Genomic DNA, 13,987 nt, shown 5'->3' on the forward strand with positions numbered 1-13,987 from the left:
GTTGATGTGATGAAAAATTCATAATTAGCTATTAACTTTAATCAAATCAATCTTAAAACCCAAATTAAATCACATCTATCCAATTGTATTTGATAAATTAAATATAAATTTAAAAATTTACAATCAACACTAAATTTATTCTATTAACAAAATCATGAAAAATTCATATCCAACAAATTAACCGTAAAACCTAAATTTTACACACACAAAAAAGTTAACATCGTTATCTTTGGGTACTAAAATATATAATTTTTTCAAATACAAATACCGTGTTGGACCCAAAAATAACATATGCACCAAATGATATAATGTCTTATTTTAAGTGTTTTATTGAATTTTGTTAGGGTCAAATGAGCATCAACTCGATTATGAAATTACTAAAAGATTCTTTTATATACAAATTAAGTTATATTTTATGAAGATATTTTGACTTTATAATATATTAAATCAATAAAAAATCGATCATAATGAGATTTAAAACCCTAACATCATGCATAATAAATAATTAATTTTACTATTGTAACCAAACAATCAATTAGTTTTATGTGAATTTTAATAAGTAGATCAAATTTGAAGGTGTCATAAATTTGGTCTTATTTATAATAATATAAAAATAGAATTAAATTTAAAATAAATGAATTTAAAGATAAAATTCATTATAGTAGAAGGATTAAAACCAAAATTAGTCCTTATTATCATTTCTTTAAATATTATTGTTTTGGAAGAAATAACCCAAGAATAAATAAAATAGGGCATAGATGTAGATGCTTTTGTCTTGGCATCTAGGGGTTTGTTTTGGCCTTAATTAGAATATCTCAATAGTCAATACAAAGAGAAGTAAGTAAATTTAATTCAATTAAAATAAATAAATTATCTCACTTATGAAATTAATTTTATATTAATAGGATTTATATCAATACTTTTTTACATCACTTAATTTATAAAATTAAAAATTATTCTAATTTCTCAAAAAAAATCAATTTTGGTTTAAACTTTGATTTACAATCAGTCTTCTTTATAATAACATTTGGTTATAACAATTAAGTTTTAGAAGAATCGGTTTTTATGTTTTATTTTAATCTTCAATAATAATATATTGTCTAAATTTTTAAGTAAAATTATAGTTATTTTATATAAACAAGCCTATTAATTATCATTTGTTAAATAAAATGATCTTAATTAAAATTAATCTTTGATGAGTTGAATTAAATATATCGTTCGATAAAATATTAAATTCCTAAATTTAATATTCTAATGTGAATTTGGAACATAATAAACTTATAAATTGATTATTTAAATTTAATAACTCGTGATAATTTGATAACTCATATTAATTAATTAAACTTATTAGATTTATAAACTTTATAATTAATCACGTGAAAAAAAATTACAATATAATAAAATTGTTAAGATATGTTATAATTACAATAAAAATAAAATATTTGAAACTATTAAAGACTTATTTTTAATTATGAAATTTAAGTGAGAATATTATATCAATAAATGATACAACTGTCGGTAATAGTTTAATAGGTGTCATTAAGGTGCTAGTACAACTAGATTAATACTTTAAATAATTTAATAATTAATTAAAGAAATAAATTATTTAATTGGGATAACTATCGAAAGTATATATGAACTTTGATCTAATGTGCAATATCACACATGAATTTTGGTTTTGTACAATTTTATACTTCAAAATTGATTTGATTCAATTTTACAAATCATTTATAATATTATCGAATTAATACCATTTTACGTGGATATATTATATACACAAATAATTATATTAATCCGATATAAAATAAATATATGTATTTAATTTTTAAATATGTATAATCAAATTTAAATTTAAATTTTATGTATATAATTGTACCAATCAAAGAGTTATGTATATGTTTAATTAATTATGTATTTAGCAGGCGGTGATGAGGGTTTGTCGTTTTGTGGGCAAGTGAAGTGGAATTCAAAAGGTAAAGAAAAATAAATGTCGTTTTGTTTTTTCTCAAGCGTTTTAATTAATTAATTAATTAAAATTTTAATTTTATGATGATTCTATCTTTGTCTGTTTTGTGACTGTTTTTTTAAATAAATTATATTAATAGCAATTTAATTATGACTAAAATTTATTTTGATCACTTAATTAAAAATTAATAATTTAATAATTAATGAATTGAAATTGTTTTTAGTCATATGATTGTTAAGTGTCTAATAATGGTACTTTTTAATTGGTAAATAATAATTTTAATCTTAAATTTATACTTTTTTTGTCAAATTAACCTTAGTTCTAAAAAAATATAAAATAAACTCAAATTTATTTAAAACAATTAGAAAATTTAATATAAAAATCAAATTATTGCCAATTTATTGCAACAACAAATCATTAGCATTGCCGTAAAATGATGAAATTGGATTACAAAAAATAAATCAATTTCGATCTCTTAACATGATATTCAACTTTGTATAAAGCTTAATATGATTAAAGACAAATGTTCATACTAGAAAACTCAAGATTCTGCCCCAATAAAGTTTAAAATTGTTCAATATTTAGATATAATAACGAAAATTGACTTGTGAAATTGACTCAGATGTCAACTTTTTTAGCCAAAAAATATAAAATACGCCGCACAATTTTCTTTTTCAAATTCAATTCAAAATTTTAACTCATTTAAATTACTTTTCAAAACCCAAATCGTAAAAACACATTATATTCCGAATCTTTTTCCTTTCTTATAATAAAAACATTTCCACCTCATTTTCTCTCACTTTATCTATTTTTGAAATTTTCATCTATTTTATTTAATTTTTGAATTTTCTATGTATTTTAGAATTTCTTAGAATTTTTATATAAAATTTTCTAAATTTGTAAAAAGAATTTCATGTTTTATTATTTTATACAGAATCAATGTCAAATTGACAAAATATAAAAGTTGAGGACTAAAATTGTTATTATAACAACTAAAAAGTGTCATCATTAGTCACTTAACGGTTCGGAAATAAGAAAAGTAAATTAAAAAAAGTAAATGGCCAAATTATAACTTTTTAGGTAAGTGATCAAAATAAAATTTACTAATAGTTGGGTGACTAATAATATAATTTACCTTAAAATAACTTATTTTTTACATTAAAGTCAACATATGAAACATAAGGTTTGTATTTTATACTTTATGTATTAATTTACACACAGATGTAACTTTAAAAAATCCTTAAAAATATTAATAATCGAACATTTTAACAGTTAATTAAATTTATTAGTAGATGACTTCACATGATTGGATGAAAGTTCATGTATTAAATATAGATCTTCATCTTTTCATTACCTTAAGCTTTTGCCTTTTCGATTATAGACAGGGGTGAAATCAAAAACTTCTATTGGGGCCAAATGTTTGAGGGTGTTTTATAATTTTCCAATTTTTAAAGGGATTATAAAATAATTATACCATTTTTGAGGGATAAAATCACTGCCTAATCTTTTTAGCTCGGCCATTAAATATAAATTCAATACACTAACTTAAGTATCAAAAAACGTCTTAAAAGTAAAACTTTCGGTATTAAATTTTATTTCCAAACCAATACCAAAATTAAATTTTGGGTAAACTATAAAAATAGTCACTTTCGTTTGTCTCAAATTACATTTTAGTCACTTATGTCTGAAACTTTACGTTTTAGTCACTTATGTTAGGGTTTTGTTACCAAGTAGTCACTCTGTTGTTAAGTTCCATTACCTCACTAACGACAATCCTACGTGATAGTCCAAATAGATTTTAAATGCCAACTTAGATGTGTACCTGGGATGGGAATAGGTTTTTAATTAAATAAATTTAAATTAATTACACCTTGAATTGGAAAAGAAAAACATTTTGTCTCCTTTTTCTTTTAGTTTTATTTTCTATTTTACTGGAAAAAACTATTGTCATCTTTGTTGAATCGAAATAATAAAAATCAAATTGAGTGTTTCATCAATCAATTGATTTTTTTGTTCAACATGGAAAACAAAGGATGGATTCAATGGAGGGTCCAGGTACATTTTCTTTGCATCTGCTTTCTCTTTTACTAAATAAGTAATTTTACTCTAAAACAACATATTGTTTAATGACAACCCTAAAGTAAAAATCTTGTTACTTTCTTCTTTTGCATCCATCTATCTTGATATGCCTTCCTTTTTTATATTTTCTTCGCAAAACAAGAAATCTTTAAAAAGAATCCTAAAAGATTCAATATTTAGTGTTTTATCTCTGAAACTCAATTTACTTTCTTTTTTTTTTAAATCCACGTATTGCTTCTTTTTAAATAGAAGAAAATTGAGTTTTAGGGCAAAATTTTGTATTCTATTCTCATCTCAGTTGGACATTCAAGTTGGCATTAAAACTTATTTAAACTGCCACGTAAGACTGTCTTTAGGGAGGTAACAGAACTTAACAGCGAGTAACCACTTCGTAATAAAATCCTAACGTAAGTGACTGAAACATAACATTCCAAACATAAGTGACTAAAATGTAATATGAAACAAACTAAAGTTATTATTTTCTAAAAAAATAAAAATAAAACAAATTTAATATGTGAAGCAAAGGGTAGGTCGGTGGTCGGTGGACAGATACCGTTAGGAATTGACTTTTCCCTACAACACGATAACGATAAGAATTGATGGTCATTTTCGTCCTTGTCGAATATGATTTTCCCATAATAAATTTGAGGATACTATTGGAAACTTACAATAATGGTCCAACAACTAAATAAAAAAGAAATGGACCAGCCCACCCCCCCCCTCTTATTTACTTATCATAATTATTATTAATGGACGGCTTAATTATTTATTAGCTGTTTAATTTGCGAGATTATATAATTTTATATCAATTCTTCAAATATTGTTTATATTAGATTTCATAGAAAATATCCAATCATGTCCATAATTACATCAATTTGATTGGAACAAGTCATGAGTAATACTAATATAATATTTCTAGGTCTTATCCTTACATTATATAAATTGTTAGATATAATCTCTTATTTTATTACTCTTTGAAGTCTCACAAATTTTGACAAATAATTTGTGGTGACCAAATAGGTAAAAGTATCATAAAAGATTTTGTATTAGGAGTTAAGTTGCATTTTACTCATTTACTCAAAAGATGGGTAATTTAATTATTATATGTTAGATCAAAGAGTAAACTAGTCCTAGTAAAAATTCCGTCTATTTATGCTGTTAAAATTTGGTATTTATATGTCAGCATGATATACATGTGGCATATCACATGTTATTATCTAGTTATTCCGTCAACCATGCTAGTTTTTAACAGTACAAATAGATGGAATTTTTAATGGAAAGGGCCAATTTGCTCTTTAATCTAATGTACAAGGATTAGTTTGTCCATATTTTAGTTAAGGGGGCAAAATGTAATCACTTCCATGGTACTTTTCCACGTAAAAAAAATTAATTTAATTATGAAGTAGTTTTGTTGAAGAGAGGTCGAAATCTCTTTAGGAGAGATTTCTAAAGTGTCGACGATGGTTGGTAATGTGCTCAAGATATACTGACCACTGTTGAAGGGTTCACTAGCTCACGATGGATGACACTTCAAAAAATTTTCCCAAAACAAGTTTGACCCCATTTCGTCAAGTTTCAATACATAGTTTATTAATTGTCAATAGAGCACAATGTAAGTTGGATTGTATTATGGGATAATGTAACTTCTGGCCCCTGCACTTGACAAGTAGGTTTACATTGGTCATTGAACTCTTTTTTAACCCACTTTGACCCTTGAACTTGAAAATCGTAAAAAAAAAAAAGGGATAATGTGAATTTTGGCCCCTGAACTTGGTAAGTAAGTCCACGTTGGTCCTTAAACTTAACGACTAGGTTCACTTTGGTACCTGTATTTTTTTGTTCTATTTTAAACTTAAAAATTAGGCCTATTTTGATCCATGAAATTGAAAAGTATAAAAATTCGATGATGTGGCACTCTGAGTTTGAATTTTTTTTTTTAAATAATGATGTTATTTAATCTCATTGTGTCATATTCAATGGTTTTAATAACCAAACCGATAATTATAAATTACAAGACTAATACCTTATAATTAATACTAATTTACAAGATTAATAGCTTGTAAATTACCAAAATCTCCTAAAGGCTAAAGCAAAATAATAATACTAACTTACAAGACCAATACCTTATAAGTTACCAAAAATGTCCTAAAGGCTAACAGCAAAAGGAATAATTACTCCAGCAAGTGAGATTATCTATTTTTACTTTAGAAAAAATTAATTCCTTTTTCTACACTTAAATTTATAATTAATAAAATATATGTGATTAAATAAGACCTGATCATATTAATAAGGAATAAATATTCAATTTATACATTATTTTGATTTCATACAATTATACATATAAAATTTAAATTATGGTTCATATGTCTAAATGAAATTTTAATTTTGATTCAATTGTATACCTTTTAAAGAAATGGCTACATACATTTATTTTCATATCGATTAATATAATTTATTGTGCATGTAATATATCAACGTAAAATGATGTTAATTCTATAATGCTGTTAATAATTTGTAAAATTGAATCAAACTAAAATTTCATATGTAAAATCGCACAAAATCAAAATTCGTGTACACATTGAATCAAAATTAATGTGAATATCATTAGCAATTGAAATTACAAAAAGAAAAAGGGAAAATGAAATATTTTGATGGATTAGATACATTGAACATGTGCAATTAATGTCAACATTGAATTAAATGTCATTCAAAAGAGAAAGAAAGAAAGAATTAAATGAACATGAATAAGTATTTTGAGACAAAGAAAATGAAGAAAAATAAAGAAAGGGGTAGGTTTGAAAAATAATATAAATTAACATAGCTAAGATCCTATATCTAATTTTTCTCCTATAGACTATGACTTTAGATCCAATACAACAACAAAAAATTAAGTCTTCACAATTCCAAGTATTTAGGAATTAAGGGTTCGCAGATCTTTTTTTTTCCCCTCCAATTTTAATTATTTACAGAATTAAATTATTAAATTTTTGAAAGAGACAAAAATTGTTATTATTCATTCAAAAGGATTAAATTGAATTATTAAAATTTAGAGAAGCTAAAATAAAATTATACCATTTATCCGAGTGAGGTCAAACCCCTCGTGCTTCCCCATGGCTTTAGGGACAGCATAAGTGTCCCTCAAAATCGCAAAATTTTATTTTAATTATTTTTATAATTTTAAAATTATAAGTTAATACGGTGATAAAATTAATGTTTTTTATAAATTTGAATTTATAAGTTTATGCGATGATAAAATTGTATTTTTATAATTTTAAAATTATAAGTTAATTTTTTTATACGAGGTTGGCAGTGGCTTTGCCCTCAAAAATGGAAAATTTTTAATTTAGATCTTTTAAAATTTTAAAATTTTAAATTAGTAAAAGATAAAATTACATTTTATTCCTTAAAATATAAAATTTTAATTTAATCATTTAAAATTATAAATATATAGGTTATTAAAACAGTAAAATTACTTTTTACTATTATAAAAATTACAATTTAATTTTGGCCTCTTAAAAAAGTTATTTGGTTTCGCCCTTAGTTCTAGTCATATATGTTCTTTTTGATACAATATTTAGAACTACCTATAACCTCTCCTCAACCCATAAACAGAAGGATAATAAACTTCCTCCTGTATTGACAACAATATTCATACTAATCGAAGTAAGATTCAATCGGCCACACACAAACTCTTAATAGAACCTGTTTTTGTTGATTAAGATTGCGAAATTCATGGAAAAGGAAGGTCTAATTTATTATTTCTTTTATGTTAAATTAGACCATTTAGGTAAGACAGACAGGTTGTACCAAAGAGAAATCTTTTAAAATTTAAAGCTTTTTATTGGGATTATAATTATAATTATAATTATTGCTTCCCGAATCCCTAATTGTCCGATTGTAATATGGAATTGTGCCAATGACGTGCTACCCAAGATGCATTGCTTAGGGTTCAATTAAAACAAACAAAAGTTGTTCTATTTTTCTTGTAGATTTCAATGCTTTTTTAATGGGATATTGTTCTGTTGAATATTAGCTGTTTAATTTTAGGGTATAGGGATAATAATGTATATTAAATATAATTATGTAATTTAATAATAAAAAATATGAAATGTTCGATAAGGGCGTGAGCTATAAAAAATATTATTAAGCTTAAAGTCGGCTTAACTGACAGTTCAAACTACTCAAGTTTGACTCAACAATTACCGAATCAAATTCAAATTTTTTTTTTCAATTTGAACTTGAGTAGCTTACTAATACTAACAAAATTATTAAATTATATTGAATTCACGAGAATAAGGACTAAACTGAAATAAGATGAAAAACTTGAATTATGTTTTATTGATTGAATTATATTGAAAATGTGAGGAAGTCCCGACGTAGCGACGACGCCACTGATATTTTGAGAAGTTTGTAAACAAGCTCCATTGACCGATAATTGCTAAATAGAGCTAACAAAGGCTCGATAGAAGCTCAAAAGGGAACTGGAAATTTTATAATAACCACAATTTGTACTGTTAACTTCATTAGGAAGAAGATTTAGATTAGTTTTCACTGAGGTTGCTTCGGCAATAAACGTAATATTTCAGTACTCGAACTTTACAAACGGGTCGGATATAGAGGTGTTACACAAATGCCTCCAAAATTTTAAAAACTTTTATTAAGCCTTTTAAGGCTTTTGAAGTTTTAGTTACGTCTCTCAAACTTTTTCAAAAATTTCATTAATTCTTTCAAAAATTTTAAAAAAATTATTTAATTCTTAATTTTTTTTGGAAAATTTCATTAGATCAAGCTCTAATTTAAAAGGGCATTGCTACATATTAACCTTTATTTTTTTTGGTAACACGACTAGTGCAGCTTAAATCCAAATCACACCTAAAACAGTAAACACTCATCAGACTAACACGAAGTTAATGATTAACCTCTAATTTTAAATCAAACTATTAATTAGCATATCATAAACGTTGTTTTGTCAAATTATGCATGCCAGTCTTGTCTTGTTTTATTGTCGATGGCTTTTATTATGAGGTTAAGGTACTTTCCAATAGCCTCTTTTTATATAAATATTTAAAATAAATTTCATTATTATACATAATATAATCTTTGTAATTAATAAACAGACTTTAGTCTTAACCAACTATGTTAATGAATATACTGAAAATTTAAAAAATTATACTAATTGTTTAGCTAAAATTAGAAAAAGAAAAAACAAGCATCTATTACTTTTGCAAGACCAAAAGGGACGGATCATTCAAAATTTTAAGTATAATTATTTATTTAATCTTCTAATTTAAAAAAAATATATTATTTTAGCTCTTTATTTAATTTTTTGTCTCTTTTAGCCATTGAGCTTATACTGTTTGTCAAATCACTCTAAAATGAAAGAAAAAGTTAATGTTTGTTGACTTTACTGACATGGCATCCACGTGACATCAACTCAGTCGTATAGACGTAGACAGGAGACAAGAAGTGGCCTTGCCCCCCTAAAAAAGGTAAATTAACTTATAGCCCTTTATACTTTACGAAATTAAAAATTAATATAATGGTAAAATTACACTTTGGCCTCAAAATTTTATTATTCATTCCCTCCAAAGCAATTTTCTGGCTTCACCCTAGATATAGATAATTAATTATTATATCATGCTGTTGCCTCAAACGTCTTTAAACTATTATTTAAATTTTAAATTGGTCTTTGAATTTCATAATGTTTTAACCGAGTCTTCAAAGTATTAATATCATATCAATAAGATCCTCTTGTCAACTTAGTAATCAACTTAGATATTAAACGCCGTTCTCACATGAAACTTATCTAAAGCATGTGTGGACATATTAATTGTATAAACAACTTAAACCTAACATTTTAAGAAAAGTCAATACCAGCAAAGTTTATGAAAGGCATTTTTAGCATATTAAACTTAAATTATAAATGCGATAAGTTCACATGTATGTGAAATTTAATCTTCATACTCTAAATATATTTCATGTAATATTTTGATGAGCTAATATTTAACACATATGTTGATATGATAACTTAATTGCTACAATACTAATGCTTTGATAATTCAAGATACGTCAACTTATTCGAAAAAAGTCTTTTAATTATTATTCATTTGGAGTTGAAAAATCTTTTAACAAATAAATATTATCTTAATCAAGATTTTATCTCTTGACTTTAACAAGTGTAAAAAACTAGCTTGCAAAAAGTAAGAAACTAGAGTGAAGGGCTGAGGTAGCTAAGCCATTCACTAGGATATTTGTTTGATAGGCAAATTTGACTTTGAAATTTCATAAAGAAAATCTTCATTCAAAATACATTGCATGTAATTTCTTCTTCTTTGGATTAATGGTATCTGGTCATGTGACCGATTCAAAATATAAGTCAAAACTAAAAATAAAATCAATCTAATTAAGGGTGTTTTTAAATGGGCAGTATTTATCTGCAATCAATGTAAAAATAGTAGTAGAGTGATATTAGATATTGTAACAATATTGTAATGTGAGACAAAAAATAAGCTAAATACACTGCACTACACCCCATCACTCATCCAATTCCACCCTAAATTTAATATTTTTTATATCTCTATTACTTCACAACATATATTTATGTTGTGTTATTTTTCATGACGTATTATTAATTATATATTTAACTCATTCCTCAAATTTATATAAATATTTTTAATTGCGATGAAACGTCATAAAAATTATATATAAATATTAAGTTTGAGAAATAAATTATGTTGGTTTTACAAATAATAATTGGTCCTCCAAATCCAATTATTGAATTAAGAAAAGTCAAGAATTTAGGTGAAGGAAAGCAATTAGGAAAGTTGGTATATTAGATTTTCAATTCAACTAGTTTGACACCACACCACCGGCTCTGTAATTGTTGCTTTATTATATAATAATTATTTATATTACTTTAGTATCGGTATTATTGTTAGTGTAAAAATATGAGTTTTAAGTACATTGTCGTGATGTTACAATCATATAAAAGGAAGTAAATAAAAAAATTAAAATTTATAAATATTAGAAGTGTTTAATTGGGTGATTTGGATAATAACCCAATTACTTATATTAATCTAATTAATCAAAGTCTTTTTTAAAAATAAACCATCAAGTGAAATTCATCATAGATAAATTAATGGGTTTTTTATCCGAATAAATTAATCTATTTAACATTTCTTTAGGGATAAATCTCAAAACTATAAATAAACTTTAGTCTAATATGTGTAAGTCGATCTATACAAGAAATTTTGATCGATCCAATTCTCACACGATATTAGCAAAATTATTGATATAGTATCATTTTATATTTATATTATATAACAAAAATTATATTTATCCAATATAATGATAACTCGACGTATTTATTTCTTTAAATATATATAATTAAATCAAAACGAAAGTTTCATGTATATATTTGAACTATAATAAAAGTTTCAGTATATAATTGTACCAAATCAAAATTTATATATCAAATTGTAAATTGAATTAAAATTAATTAAAATGTTAAAATTTTAATAATGTTATCTCTTAACAAAATTTCCTTTTCATATATGCTACGTTAGTCATAATTTTGATCTCCTACGATATTTCATTTTATGGAAATATACATGTGAAAGAAAATGAATACATTCATTTAAACAAGTCAATAATGGATACTTTTTTTAAAAAATTATATTACCCTTTCATCTAATGGGAAATTCGAGGAGGAAAATAAAAATAAAGACGTTTATTATTTTTATTATGCAAATAAAGACGTTTATTATTTTATTATTCTACATCGATTAATGCCTGTTTGAATATGGTTTTAAATTCATCTTTGTTTAAAAATATAAAGTCAATTTAGTCTTAGTTTAATTGATATTGATATTGTTGCCAATAATATGAGATTTATGGCTTGGTTTAAACAAGAGAAATAAACAAATATAAAATTATTCATAGATATTCAAGGTATGTTCCTTTTGGTAGCTAGGTTCATGAATTATGGCCAACAAACAGTTTGAGCAGTAAGGTACATTGTTCAAGGTTTCACGATTACCTTATGCCACGCAAATCGTTTACACGTAACCACTCAATATCCTTATGAAAAATTAATCATATCAAAACGTTTTTGCATACGAATCCATTTTGAATTTGATATATGCATTGCTTGTGAAGTATATGTTGGTGTATGCCCTATAGATCTACCTGTTGTTGATTGGAAATTTGAAAAGAATATTCGAAAAAACAATTGCTTAATTATAGTATTGATTCGGAATTTGTATATTTTGTGGTAACTATGTTGAGTATTGTCCAACAAATTGTTTATCGATGACTAAAGAATATGAACTTTCTACATACGACCGCCACGAATTGAATTATAATCAAATTGCTTTGGCCAGGATGTAGATTCGAGTATGCTGAAGCGCATGATCCTCTTATTTAAGTGTTGAAGAGGGACTATGAGTAGTTTTAGACATTGTATCAATATATATATATATATATATATATATAAAATATGTGGTACACTATCGGTGAAGTTTTTAGATTCTACAAGTAGGGTTAGAAGTTGACAAATGTCCTATAAGAATATAATAAATATTAAAAAAATACATGTGACAATTTTTTAAAACTAAAGCATAATGCAAGTGTATCAAATATTAACCTTAAAAAGTTTGGATCTTAAATTTATTTGAAAATTAAGGGTCTATTTGTTTACATGTAAAAGGTTTTATGAAAAATATTTTCTAAATTTTCCTGTGTTTGTTTCACAAAAAAACAGTTTGGTCAATAGAAAACAACTTACAAGTCAAAGCAAATAAGTCATTTTTCTTATAAAATAACTTCCCTTTTGAAAAGCGTAAGTCATTTTCTGGAAAATAGTTCATTAATAGATAATTTTATTTTATATAAAAATTAACTTATATTAAACTTAATATTATTATATTGATAATAACTTTTTTATTTTATTTTAAAAATATTTAAGATATTATATTTTTAAAACTATTAAACATACATATTTAATTATTTATATTTAGTCATATAATAAATTATTTAATATTTCAATTTTATTTTAATAATAAATTTTAAAACATTAATTTTAAATAATATTCTTCACATATTATTAAAATATTCAATATTAATATTTTAATAATAAATATTTATTGCAATTATAAATATATTAATAATAAATTTTTATAATATAAATGTTAAAATATGTCATCAGTCATTGTACTTTTCACAAATTTACAATTTAGTCTCTGTACTTTTATTTTCAAGAATTTAGTTCCTCTACTTTTCAAATTTGAAAATCAAGTTCAATTGTTGACATTGTTAAAATTTTTAAATAAAAATACTCACTTAATAGTAATGTAACTAAAAATGACGTTGTAATGAACTTGAATTTAATAAAATATTTTTAATATATATAAAACAATATAAAATATAAATTTGGTACAATTGTGAATGACTACTTTGCTTTGAAAATTTTAGTTTCCTTCTAATGGACCCAATGAAGTGCTAATAAAGTGGCTCAATTTTTTATTAGAGTAGCTTGTAATATAATTAAATTATGTTTCATTTTTTTTTTTTTTTTTTTTAGTTTCGGTTAAGATCTTATAGCCTCATCAACAAATAGTTGAACGGAGTAAAAGTAAACTTCTTTTTCAGATATTTAAACTAAATTCAAATCTTAAAATTATCGTAATTGAAAAGATTTTATCTGAATATTATATCAACTCGAACAAAGCTTGCCTTAAACCATAAAATGGATGAAAACACTGCAATTATATATATAAAAAAAAATCCCATAGCCTTGACTAAAAGTTAAATAACAAGTTCATTATAAAAACATGCTTAACTTAAGCAGATCGGACCCCATGATTTTATCACCCATTATTTGCAAAGTTGGGCCCAAAAACAACTGCAAATAAGTAAGGAACCCACATATTTTAGGTTCTTTTC

The sequence above is a fragment of the Gossypium arboreum genome, chromosome 2 (genome assembly GCF_025698485.1).
Source record: "Gossypium arboreum isolate Shixiya-1 chromosome 2, ASM2569848v2, whole genome shotgun sequence".
Lineage (NCBI taxonomy): Eukaryota > Viridiplantae > Streptophyta > Magnoliopsida > Malvales > Malvaceae > Gossypium > Gossypium arboreum.